Below are 13,730 nucleotides of genomic sequence, written 5' to 3'. Positions count from 1 at the left end.
ATTGAGGAGATCACTTCATAAATTGCCAGAAGAATCTCCTCTAATGGAGACTGAAGTCATTCTCCCTCCCCAAGAACCATGAGGGAAAAGAGAGATAGTCCCCTTTTTGCAAAAGGGGTCTCTTTTTCTCCTCTGACCTCCCTATTCCTCTCCCAAACACGCCAGGCTGCCTTGGGAGGTGGCTGGGAGAAAAAGCAAGGCTCAGTCCTCCATGGCAAAGTCTTTGGTCTTTTCCTCCTGGTCCCCCACTTTGTAGTGCAGCAGAATGTCACAGTTTGGCTGGGCACAAACCATGAGCCACTGAAGCAGGAACAAACTTTATTTTTGAACTGCAAGAAAACACTTCACACACGCTCCCGGGGAATTCTCCCGAAATCCACGCTGCTCATCCAGGAACCAGCCACTGGAAATATCTCCTCTGGAAATCCCTCCTCCTGCACTTCCCCAACCAATGGGAACTCTCGGGGAATCCCCGGGAATCCCCACGAGAACTCCAAAGTAGCACGAGAACTCAAAAGTAGCAGCCAAGGTGGATAGAAATGCCTCACCAGTCAACCAATACTGTTGGCAAAATGCCAGGGGCCGTACAGACTCCTCCATGGCTCTCAGCATCTCCCCCCTTCTGTTTAATTAAACAACAAGCAATGTGGCTTAGGGACCGTGCCTGTTAGGTTGTCCAATACAACATATGGTTCTTACCCGTCATCGGATGAGCTGACCTCTAGGCATCAGCCTCCTGTCTTAGGTTGGTATCACTGCAATTGGATCATACCCATCACTGACTAACAGTCCAGCATATAGCCATACTTGTGGATAGGCCTTTGCACCAGTAGGGGGGTGAGGTTCTTAGCCTCACCTCTGTTGGCCCCCAAATTTGGCCTTGGTGCCAGTGGGGGGGTGAGGTTCTTTGCCTCACCTCTGTTGGCCCCCAAATTTTGGACCAACACTAGTAGAAGGGAGGAGGATGAAAAATGCCATGACACTAAGCCACCCAATTGAGGGCTCCTTTGAAAAATTGTACCACCAGTGACACCATCAGCAAACATACTCCAGCACTACCACAATTCGCTGCACCAACTGATAGTTCACAATGCATACAAGTGATATAGAGTCCAGGCAAGTTCTGCAAGCAGTTCAAAGCAGAGGAATCCATCAATATGTCCATTTCCTCCCAAAGTAAATCAACTTCTTGATTGAGCATCCCTTGTTGAGTTATTATTCATTGATGCATCAGTTTAAACAGTTTGTTGTGATAACTATTGAAGAAGCTGTAGATTGGTTTTATCATTGTCTTCACCAGCACTGGGATGAAGATAGGAATTCTGGCAATGATGCTAAAAAAAATTATGTAACATTCCAACAGGTACTAAGAAAACAATTTTCTGAACAATTTACATTATCCTAAACAGAATTATTAAATATAATGATAAGGAAAGGTGAAAGTAAACAAACAGACCTGTTAACCTCCTTATTTGTACACATATTAAAACAATCCTCAACAGCTGTTTACCCAATTTAAATTAAACCATTAAAATCACGTGAATAAAAAAATATTTGGATCCATTCTTTCATGAATGCTCCTCATATATGATCTATGGATATACGCACATACAGACATACAACACAAAACAAGTGTGCACACAAACGTACAACACATAAGACAATAGTAAAGGCCTTATAGCTTACACAGGTGAAATCTCCATTGCAGTGTTTAAAACTCCACAGTCAAAAAATAAAACTGATCAGAAAAACATTAACCTAGGTCTGTATGAGCTCAAAAAATAAAATAGAACTTTATGATGTGGGAAAAGGCAATAATAAAATAGATATTGAAAAAAGCATCCTGGTTAATCACTGTCACAGATGTAAGAATAGCCAAGCTGGAGCTCTGGATATCAGCTCTTATGGATTTGAGTCAAATCATATTCTTTTTGGTCTGTAGAAGTTGCTTTGGTTAGTCTCTCTGGAATCCAAATCTGCTGCTGTTCTCCCTGTGGAAACACACAAACAGAACTCCGACTCCAGACAATCACTGGGTCAGGACCTTTCCATTGTCCTGTTAGAATATCTTTCCAAAGTACCTAAGGCTTATGTACATTTTTGGACACATATGCCTTTCCACAGCACTAAGCCCTGATGAAACCAAATTTAAAAAGTTTAGAGTAAAAAGGGTTATTTTAAGTTTATCTTTGGGGGATATATACCCCTTTCCAACTCCTTCTTTTTGCTTTAATAAGTACATTTTAATAGTTTGATGAGCTCTTTCAACTATGCCTTGTCACTGAGGATTGTATGGGATTCCTATTATATGAGTAATGCCAAATGATGAGCAAAATTGTTTAAAAGAGGTAGAAGTATAACCAGGGGCATTATCTGTTTTTAACTGTTTTGGAACGCCCACAGTGACAAAATTTTGTAAGCAATGAGCTATAACACCTTTAGTTTTTTCTCTGACATGAAGGGAGCCCATCAAAAATCCGGAAGAAGTATCAACTGTAACATGCAAATATTTTAATTTTCCAAATTTTGGCAAGTGTGTGATGTCCATCTGCCAAATATGGTTAGGTATCAATCTTCTAGGATTGACTCCAAGATTAACTTGTGGTAAAAGGTCACACAATTTTGACCTTGTTTTATTATTTGTCTAGCTTGTTCCTTAGTTATTTTAAAATGCATTTGTAAATTATTAGCATTGACATGGAACCTTTTATGAAAATGTGTTGCTTCTTCTAGTGTAGAGAGAAAATATGTATGTCATGTGTAGTTTTATCTGCTAAATCATTGCCCAAACTAAGGGCTCCAGGAAATCATGTATGTGATCTGATATGTCCTATAAAGAATGGATCTTTTCTGTCCCAGATTAGACTTTGTATAGTGGAAAACAAAGAGAAAACAGTAGAGGAAGGAGAAATCCTACCAGCTTCTTCAAGGGATACTATAGCATTAACTATATACTGACTATCAGAAAAAAAAAATTAAATACAGAATCTTTAAACATCACAAAAGCTTGTAATACTCTCTTAAGCTCTACCTTTTGAGCTGATTGTTTGGGTACTAAAAATGTAAAAGTTTGATCAGGGGTAACTACTGCTGCTGTACCATTTTTGGACCCATCAGCGAATACATTTGGAGCATTCATGATAGGGGTTTTTCTTGTCATTTTTCGAAAAACTACATGATGCGAAGACCAAAAAGACAACAAAGGATTAGATGGTAAGTGATTATCAAATGAAACATTAGATTTACACATGATTATTGCCCAAGTATTTAACTCATTAGCTAACTCATCAATTTGATCCATAGTATATGGAGTAATAATTTTATTGGGAGAAATTCCAAACACTCCCTTTGCTGCTTTTATTCCTTTGAGTATTAATTGTCCTACAGCCTCAGGATACCTAGTAAGAATAGTGTTAGGAGAATAAGATAAATGTATCCAAACAATGGACCTTCTTGCCAAAATACTCCTGTAGGAATATTTTTTGTTGGTAGTACAATAAATAATAAAGGCAAACTTATATCAATTCTATCCAAATGCATATTTTCCATATATATTTCAATAATTTTTAATGCCTTTCTTGCTTCAGGCGTTAACATGCAGGGTGAATTTGGATCTGATGGACCTTTTAGGATATCAAATAAAGGTCCCAACTCTCCTCTTGGTATGCCTAGATAAGGCCTTATCCAATTTATGTCTCCCAATAAATTTTGAAATTCGTTAAGTTATTTGAGTTGATCTACTTGTATTTGAATTTTTGGTGGATGGACCATGGTTGAGGATAATAGGACTCCTAAATAATTAATTGGAAAATTTAATTATACTTTATCTATTGCTATCTCTAGATTATATTTTTTAAATAAATTTGTAAGTGTGGCATAACATTCCAGCAATGTGTTTTTTTCTTTGTGTGCTAATAATACATCATCCATATAGTGAAATATTTGCAGTTCAGGATTTTTATTTCTAAGTGGCTGGATTGCTTTGTTAACATAAATTTGACACCTAGTTGGTCTGTTAGCCATCCCTTGAGGGAGTACTTTCCATTCATATCTCTGATCAGGACCTTCATGATTCAGTGCAGGGATAGTAAATGCAAAACGTGGACTATCCTCAGGATGAATTGGAATTGAAAAAAAAAAAAAAAAAAAAAAAAAAAAAAAAAAAAACAATCTTTAATATCTATAGCTAAAATGTACCAGGTTTTTGGCAAAGCAGACAATTGAGGAATCCCTGATTGAGCAGGTACCATAATAACCATCTCATTATTAATGGCTCTTAAATCTTGCAATAATCTCAATTTACCAGATTTATTTTTAATGACAAAAATGGGAGTATTATAGGGAGATATGGAAGGTTGTATATGTCCCTCCGCTAATTGTTGTTTGACCAGGTCATGGGCTGCTTGTATCTTTTCTTTAGTCAGGGGCCACTGAGAAACCCATACTGGTTTTTATGATTTCCAAGTAATTTTTATTGCCTCAGTGACCCCTTCTGAAAACCCAATCCATGTCTATTTGTTCCTTGATCTATTTGAATTGGTGCTGCTATACCTTGTTCTCCTAATATTTTTTTTCTTTCCTGAAACCTTCTCTAGCCCTAATAGTGGGCAAATTTGGATAGATGTTATTTGTTAATGTAAAACCTAATTGATCTAGGACATCTGGTTCCCATAAATTTATAGGAAGATGATCCAATACATATGGCTGTATAGTTTCTTCACATCCTTCAGGATCCTTCCAATCTAATACCATTGCACTTCTATGGGGATTAGTTGCCACTCCAAGGCCTCAAAGTGTTTGAGTGGCTTGTTGTAATGGCCAATGTTTTGGCCATACTTGATGAGATATGATGCTAAGGTCTGCACCTGTATCCAGTAGACCATTAAATTCATGTCCTTGAATATTTAGTTTTAGCATTGGGCAAGAATCTAAATTTAAAGACAACATAGCCCAATCTACACCTGTGGAGCCTAATCCCTTGGAACCTCTTTCTATAATACTGCTGGAAAATTTATCATGTAGGCTGGGTATTATTAATAACTGTGCTATTCTATCTCCTGGTGAAATTACTGATATACCTTTTGGAGAACTAGCTATAATTTTTATTTCACCTTCATAATCAGGATCAATTATCCCAGGACTTATCATAAGTCCTTTTAGAGTAGAAGAACTGTGTCCTAACAATAAGCCTACTGTTCCTTTGGGAAGAGGTCCTTTTACTCCTGTGGGAATGATTTGAACTCCCATCTCTGGAATTAGTACTGCTCTGCCGGAGGCGCAGATGTCCAACCCTGCGCTCCCTCTGGTTTTTCTGATGAGAGATCTGATGGATAATGTGTCCTGGGCACTACCCTGATGGTGTTGCTGGGTTCCTCCATGGTGTTTCTGGGTTCCTCCAGTGTCCCATATATTTTTGGTCGTGGGCCCCGGAGCATTGGGCCCCCCTGTCTGTTTTTTGGCAATGGAGCCCGATGCCTTTCTCCACAATATCGTGGGTAAACACCTGGTCCTTGTCCGTTTTTTGATAATGGAGTACCCTCTATGGTGGTTTGAGAATGGCATTCATTAGCCCAATGTCTCTCTCTAAGGCATCGTGGGCAAACACCTGGTATTCTACTCCTTTGATACCTAGCTTTGTTAAAACCTCCTCCTATGGGGCAATTCCTCTTAAAATGTCCTGTTTCTTCACAATTGTAGCATGTTTTTGGCCTGGCATCTAAAGCCTGTTGTACTGCAGCTGCCAAGACTTGCCCTTGTTCAATAATGTCTCTACATAATTTAATATATGTGTTTAAATCTCCATGTTTCCATGGTCTAATGACCTCTCTGTAACAATGATTTGCTTGGTCACAAGCCAGTTGTTTAATTAATGGCATTGCTTGTTCTGTATCCCCAAAAACTCTGGTAGCTGTTTGAATAAGCCTATCTACAAATTCAGCGTAAGGTTCATTAGCTCCCTGCATTACCTTAGATAATTGACCTTGTAAATCTCCATGTCCTTGTAAAGTCTTCCATGCCCTAACTGCATCTGCAGCAATTTGTGCATATATTGCAGGATCATATTCAATTTGTTGCTGTTGACCCTCATAAGGTCCTTTTCCTAACAACATATCTAGATTTCTTTGAGGGTAACCGGCTGCTGCATTTTGCCCAGCCGTCTCCATGCAAAATTCCTCATTGGCAACCTTCCATAACAAATATTGTCCTCCAGTTAAGCACAGATTTACACATACTAGCCCAATCTGCTGGAGTCATGTCCAAGTTGGTAATGGATTCAACCATGCTTACAGTGAAGGGTGCTTGAGGACCATAGGTTGTTACAGCCTCCTTTAACTGCTTCACTCTTTTGAAATCTAAAGCATGGTGAGTTTGTTGCCCTCCTGCCTGCTCAAGTACAGGGCATGATAATCTTTGAGGTCCTGTCTCAGGATCCCATCTATCAACTACAGGGGTTGAGGGCCACTCAGCTATCTCCATAGGTGGAGCTGTTGGTTGAATTACGCCCTCTGGTGATAGGACGGTGTTAGTAGCAGCCTCCTGCTGTAGCTTTTTTCCATAATAGCTGTTTCTCCTCTAAGCTTTCTTCCTTTAAATTTTCTTCCTCTGTCTGACTAGCTCGAGAGACCTTCTCTTTTGCTTGATCTAAAATGTCTTTCTCCATGGTCTGAACCTCTAACAATTTACTTAACACTCTTTCAGTTTGTTTTTTACTAATTTCTAATCTATTATAAAAATAATGTAACCCAATAAGATAACACAAAACAAAACCGAAACAGAATGAAACAAAAACGGAACAAAAAATTGTTGTATCAATTTTCCTATTTTCTTGACATGTGCATTTGTGGTCTATTTCTATCTCTTCCTCAGGGGTGAACAACTTCAAACCTTGAGCCAACCATTTTTCCCAGTTTGCCTGAGAATGTTCTTGGGATAGGCAGCTTGAAACAAAAACAAAACAAATCAAAACAAGAACACATTGTTTTTAAAAATGGTCACCCATTCTCTTGCCTTTCCTTAGGGGCGAGCAATTTCACTTACCCCCAAGCTTCAGGCGTCCCCCGCATGGGCCGCCAAATGCCGCAGTCTGGCTGGGCACAAACCATGAGCCACTGAAGCAGGAACAAACTTTCTTTTTGAACTGCAAGAAAACACTTCACACACACTCCCGGGGAATTCTCCCGGTTCCTCCAGGAACCAGCCACCGGAAATATCTCTTCTGGAAATCCCTCCTCCTGCACTTCCCCAATGAATGGGAACTCTCGGGGAATCCCCACGAGAACTCCAAAGTAGCACGAGAACTCCAAAGTAGCAGCCGAGGTGGATAGTAATGCCTCGTCTGTCAAACAATACTGTTGGCAAAATGCCAGGGGCCGTACAGACTCCGCCATGGCTCTCAGCAGCAGAATGCGAAGGTGAAGAAGGTTGTCCCAGGGAGAGCAGCAGCATGATCTCTGCTGAAATGACCCTGCTTTGCCCCACTTGTACTATATCCTTTAGGTAGAGCAGTGCTTGCTTCCAGTGTGTGGCTAGGTGAAAAGGCGAGATGGACAGCACCAGGGGTTTCTCGGAATCTCCTCCAGGGAAGGTCACCTAAAACCAAAAGGCCAAACCATGCATGGACGCCCAGCCATAACAGCTGTAGAGGAAGTGCCCAGCCACCTGGCCTCCAGCTCCAGCTCCAGGCCAGAGTGGGCCAGCTGGAGCTGAGCAAAGTGCTGCAGCCAGGCCAACACATCCTGGCTGGACAGACCCTGCACCAAGATCTCCGAGTGGCTCATTAGGCTGCATGTGGCGAAGCTCTGTAGTCAACTCATGTCCACGCCATAGTGCTGCTTCACCTGGCTCCAAAAGCCTAGGCACCACTCCAGCATCTGGTCCCTGATGGGGGCTACAAACAGCTCAGCAAAAGCCAGTAGGAGAATACCGCCCTCCTTCAGCCACTGGGTCCGCGCATGCAGCACAGAGCTCAACATGGACTCCTGCAGAAGTCCATAGCCCATTCATTCGCTCACAATGGCATCCAACTGCTCTGGAAACTCCACCATCTCCACTGGACCCTGCAGGACATGCACTCGGTCCTCCAGCCCATTGAGCCGCCCTACCTCTCGGGCCTCTTGCCAAATGATGCTACCAGCCTGGGCACAGAATATGCTCAAAATGCCGGTGCCTGCGCCCATCTCCAACAAGGTCTTGCCTTGCAGAGCTGCCCAGTTTCACAGGATGCCGAGATGGTAGGCATTGGTGAGGAGGCAGTTGGAGATCATCTCCTCCCCAACATGGCCCAGTAGCACTCCTAGTACAGGTGGTCCCACTTGCACTTAGTCCTCTGGGGTCGGGGTCATGGCAAGGCCACCTCCTGTTCCCCGTCATCTTCTTCTTCAGTTCCCTCCCCTCCTTTGCTGCAACCCCCCGACTCTCCAGATATTTCATATAAATGGAATCATACAATATGTGGTCTTTTTGTGATTGGCTTCTTAACATGATGTTTTCAGGTTTCACCTACAGTGCAGCATGTATCAGTACTTCATTTTTTTTATTGCCAAATAATATTCCCTTTTATGGATACACCACATTATATTCAGTTGACAGATCCTGGGGTCATTTAGATATTTCTTGGCTCTTATGAATAATGCCATATAAAATTCATGTACAAGTTTCTATGTGAACATTTTATTTTCATTTCTCTAGCATATATATCTTTGGGACTTACTGAGTCATAAGCTCTTTCTCCTTACTGGGTAAGTGTAAGTTCAAAGAAAAAAATGGAACTGTTAATTCTGGCTGAGAAATTAGAAAAGACTACTTAGAAAAAGTGGTGTGTGAGCTAAGATTTGAAATAGGAGTGATAGGATTCAACCAGAAAAGGAAAAATGAGATGACAGAAAGTCAGACATTTTGACTTGAATAACATTTGACTTATGTTTGCATATCATTATCCAAAGTATGAAAACACAAATTGGTGTAAATATATATTTATATACAACCAGAGATATGAAAAATGTGCTCTATAAGTGTAATACGAATTGTAATGTATTCCACTGTAATATAAAAAATCAATTAAAACAGACACTTTAAAGAGTGGTATATCAGTAGTAAATCTTCATCAAGACAGCATATGTTTTTACTTCTGAATGTTTTATTAGTACATTATAGTTACACATAATAGTGGGGCTCATTTTGACATAATTATATATCATGGAATAAAATTTGCTCTACTTCAGTTCCCAGTACTTCCCCTTTTCCTCTCCTTCTCCCTCCTCCTGTTTCCCTTCTACTCTACTGGTCTTCCTTCTATTTATTTATAATTTTAAAAATCAGTTCTTTATATATAAACATAAAGGTCAATTCACTGTGGTGTATTCACATGTACATAGCATAATTTGGTCAATTTCATTCCGTTATTCCTCTACTTACTCGTTCCTCCTCCCACCCCATCTATCCCCTTCCTGTGCTCCACTGATCTCCCTTCTATATTCACAGGATCCCTCCCCCAATTTTTCCCCTTTCTTTGGTCAAGCTTCCTTGTATAAGAGAAAACATTCAACCTTGACTTTCTGAATCAGACTTATTTACTATATATATATATATATATATATATATATATATATATATATATATACACACACACACATATATATATATACTCACAAAATTTAATATTTAACAAGAATTCTACAGTTTCATGGCATTGAGTACATTCACATTTGTACAACCATCACCATCAACCATCTTCAGAACATTTCCATCTTGGCAAATTGCAACTTTTCACCATTAATAAAGATAATTCCCAGTCCCTGGAAATCTCTACTCTACTCCTAGAGTACTTTTGGACTGTTTCTTTTTCACTTAGTAAGAGAGGTCCACCACTGACTAATGGGTGGTGTCTATATTTGCAGGCCTTGCTGCACATACATGATTAAGTGTATTATAAGGACAGGTAACAGAAAATAGGAAAAATAAAGAGGTGGAGACAAAAACTAAACATATGGATCTTCTATCCACAGGCTTAAGCAGCCCTGCCACAGATCTGCCTGATTATTTCACATCAAGAAATTGACCTTCCACCTGGTGCTGTGGCACATGCCTGTAATCCCACCAGCCTGGGAGGCTGAGGCAGGAGGATTGCAAATTCAAATCCAGCCTCAGCAAAAGCAAGGGGCTAAGAAGCTCAGTGAGTCCTTGACTCTAAATAAAATACAAAAAAAAAAAAAGGGCTGGGGATGAGACTTGGTGGTTGAGAGCACCTGAGTTCTATCCCTAATACTAAAAAACAAACAAACAAACAAAAAAACAAACAAACAAACAAAAAACATAAAAAACAAAAAACCCAGAAAGTGACATTCCTATAATCCCAACTACTCAGGAAGCTGAGGCATGAAGATTGCAAATTTGAGGGTAACCTGGGAAGCTTGTCTCAAAGACCTTGTCTCAAAATAATGTTTGTAAAAAGGGCTGGGGATGCATTTCAGAGATAGAATGCTCCTGGATTCCAGTCCCTGTAATGGGCAGTGATAAAAATGAAATTGATTTTTTGAGCCATTTTCACTTTGCAGATCCACCAGCAGTTTCACAGTTTCCCTGCCTTCACAGGAGGCCAGGCACATCACAGCACTGTAAACATCCCGAATCTTCAACGTGACTCGGAGTGTCAGCTCCAGAAGCTAGGGGACAGGCCTCCATCTAGCCTCCATCCCAGGTGCGACAAAGGCACTGGTGGGCACCAGCTCCCCAATGAGCCCTCAGGTGGAATCCATGAGGCAAAACTTCTACCTCCCTTTAAACTATTTGACAGATCCATCTAAAACATTGCAACAATTTTAGGCATTTCTAAAGAGTATAAACATTGGGTAATCTATCCACCCTTAAAAAAAGGATACAAAGTTCTCTTGCCTGGAAAACACATATCAAGAAGCCTTGACTGCCCTGGCTGTGGAGGCTGGAATAAGAGCCTGGCTCTGAAGGAGGCTGGTCCTCAGGGTAGGCTCCCAGAAAGTAATGATGATGTGGAGGCCACCATTGTCAGGGGTCTTCGCAGAGGTTGAGAAACTGTCAACTGATCACACTGGAGGCAGAGCAGCCTCTCTGACCCGAGGATGATGTTCAGGTGCTCAAGTACTGATCACCAGGCATCTGGACATGAGCCACGGTGCTCTGGACAATCCACATGGCAGCTGCCCCTTCCTCCTGGTGTGGCCTGAATTGCTATTGCAGACTGTGAATGTAGCACCAAGGGCCCTGACCTTCAAATGGTCTTCAGGACTGCGCAGACTAGTTGGGAGCACCCTGCCTCAGTCCCACGCAGCACTAGGAAAGAACAGAGCTGGCTCCCAGAGAGAGCCCCCTGGCCCCTGTGCCTCCTCCTTGTGGGGATGCCTGGCCTCAGACAGCTGGGCCATCCCTCACCACTCACCTCTGAGGCAAAAGAGGATGCACATCCAGATCTCTAGAGAAATGATCAAAAGCAGGTTTCTTCTCACAGATGTACTTCCTGGACATGGTGGTTCACTGAATCTTGGGGAAAAGTATATAATTTCTTTGGCTTTCAGTGCTACATCTTACATCCTTGAGACCCAATCTCACAAAATCTTGGCCTTCTTGCTGGGCTCACTGGTTGTGCCTTATGGGGTGTTGGGTAGCTCCTTGGAAACCACACAGAGGAACTCGGCCTGGTCTTCATTCCCATAGTTGTAAGAGGAGCCCATGCTGACCAGCTGCTCAAATTTCCAGCCATCAGGCATGGTGGACACCATCTGTGTGAGCCCCTCCTCCTGACACTGAACACAGGGTATACATGCTTAACAGGCACCTGTGATGTTTGCTGTCTCGTTCTCTAATTTTGTCCTTTACAAGTTTTATGAGTGAGGTGATGTTTTAAAATTCTGCTTCTTCCCACACTCCTTCCTCAGCGAGGTCTTTGTTAAGGACCAGCTTCCCATGTCTCAAGGGGTTCAACACAGCTCCAAGGTCCGTGGGATCTCTGCCAATTAAATAGGCACCCCTTTCACCCCAGGGCCAGAGTCTAGGGAGGAAAAGTAGGTCTGCAGCCAAGTCAGGGGTCTGGGGGTCCTCCTCCTCTGCCACTGAAGGCCAGAGCATGAGGGCTAGGGGGCCCTCGGCGCAGCGACGGGGGTCCCTGAGGCAGGGGCTCCAGGGCGCCTTGCTATCCTCAGGCCCAGGCACGGGGCAGGGACCTCCGCTGGCCTGCGCGGCCCTCACCTTGTCCAAGTCCAGGTCGGGGTCAGCCTGGCACAAGCGGTACAGGAAGGACTTTGGGTCCTGGCACAGCATCTGCCAAGGGGTAAAGAAGTAGGTGCCGCTGACGTTGAGCCCCTTGAGCTGGACCCACTGGGACACGCTGCAGAGGCGCTGAGCCAGGGCTTCTGCGCTGCAGCAGAGGCATAGGCCGCCCCCCATTCCTTCTGGAGGCCGCCTAGGGCCGCTGGCAGCAGCTCCAAGATATTCTCCTCCAGGATCTCAGCAAGCCCTTCCACTGGGCTGATTTGTGTTTTTACAAAGGTAACTGACTCTGGAGGTTGTGTGAAGAACTTACTACAGGGGGCCTCTTAGAAGATTGTCACTGGGTGATAGATGATAATGGCCTAGACTCATCTACTCAGATGAGGAAGACATGTTATGTTTTAGATTCCTTGTAAGCAGCCAAGTAGAGACTTTGAGAAGGTAATCAAAATAGAAATTTAGAACTTTGCTGGATTGTTAGAGAAGGAGATAAAATTTTGGAAGTTATCAATGTATAGATGTATTAAAAACCTGGGATTGATTATGATCTGGAAGTGAATGTAAATAGAAAAGAGAGCCCTAGGACTCAATGAAGTGTTCTTAGTATTCTGTGAATAATCTCAAAGATCCTTCTTTCATCACCAATAACAATCAGTGGTGATCATTGTCTACATTCATTAATCTAATTCTATCATTCTTCAATTTATTAAGTGGAATTTTCTATAAGGGAAAACTCCTGTGGGTGCTATGGTGCTTACCTTTAATTCCAGGGACTTGGGAGGCTGAGGCAGGAGGCATGAAAGTTCAAGGCCAGTTTAAGCAATCTAGCAAGACCTTCAGCAACTTAGTGAGATCCTGTCTCAGAATAAAAAAGGCTTGGGATGTGGATTAGCAAGTAAAGTGTCCCTGAGTTCAAAGTCCAGTGGGGAGAGAGAGAGAGAGAGAGAGAGAGAGAGAGAGAGAGAGAGAGAGAGAGAGAGAGAGAGAGAGAACTCAATGGATTAATCCCATAAAAACTTGCTTTTGGTTAGGGAATGATCCAACCAGGCTGTTGCTGATGTCTTGAAGATCCTGAACTCTCTCCATTAGCACTAACCCACTTCTCCTTTGCAGTTCTATACTCCTCTGGGTCTTTAAATCTTATCTATGAAGTTGGTGAATGGAAAAAGAGAATGGAGGATTACATGTGGCAGAACTCTGCAGGCTAGACCCGGAAGGTGCTTTTTGCTGCCTGTATTTCCTTGGTTAGAAGAGTCATCTGGCTACACCTAACAGCAAGTGAGACCAGGAAATGAAGTACAGTTATATGAGGAAAATGGAAATGCTTTGGCAAATAGTTACAACTTATGATTATAATCTCTGATAGAAGCTGTAAAGTAAAATAATATGTTCAAATGAGAATAACAGGGTGCGGGGAGGGAGCGATTTCAGGAAAGTCCTTTGTTATGTGATAAACATAAAAACCTTTGGACTTAATGCATACCTGGAATCAT

At 42.1% G+C, this 13,730-nt stretch overlaps 2 pseudogenes; both read right to left on the bottom strand.

Moving 5' to 3' along the window:
• Positions 1-201: 201 nt before the first annotated feature.
• On the bottom strand, positions 202-11,496 carry LOC114081537 (protein arginine N-methyltransferase 6-like; annotated as a pseudogene).
• Positions 11,497-11,576: 80 nt separating this feature from the next.
• LOC114081539 (BTB/POZ domain-containing protein KCTD5-like) lies at positions 11,577-13,730 on the bottom strand (annotated as a pseudogene).

Source organism: Marmota flaviventris, chromosome 10 (assembly GCF_047511675.1).
Source record: "Marmota flaviventris isolate mMarFla1 chromosome 10, mMarFla1.hap1, whole genome shotgun sequence".
Taxonomy (NCBI): Eukaryota; Metazoa; Chordata; class Mammalia; order Rodentia; family Sciuridae; genus Marmota; species Marmota flaviventris.
This window is presented reverse-complemented; position numbering and strand designations above follow the sequence as displayed.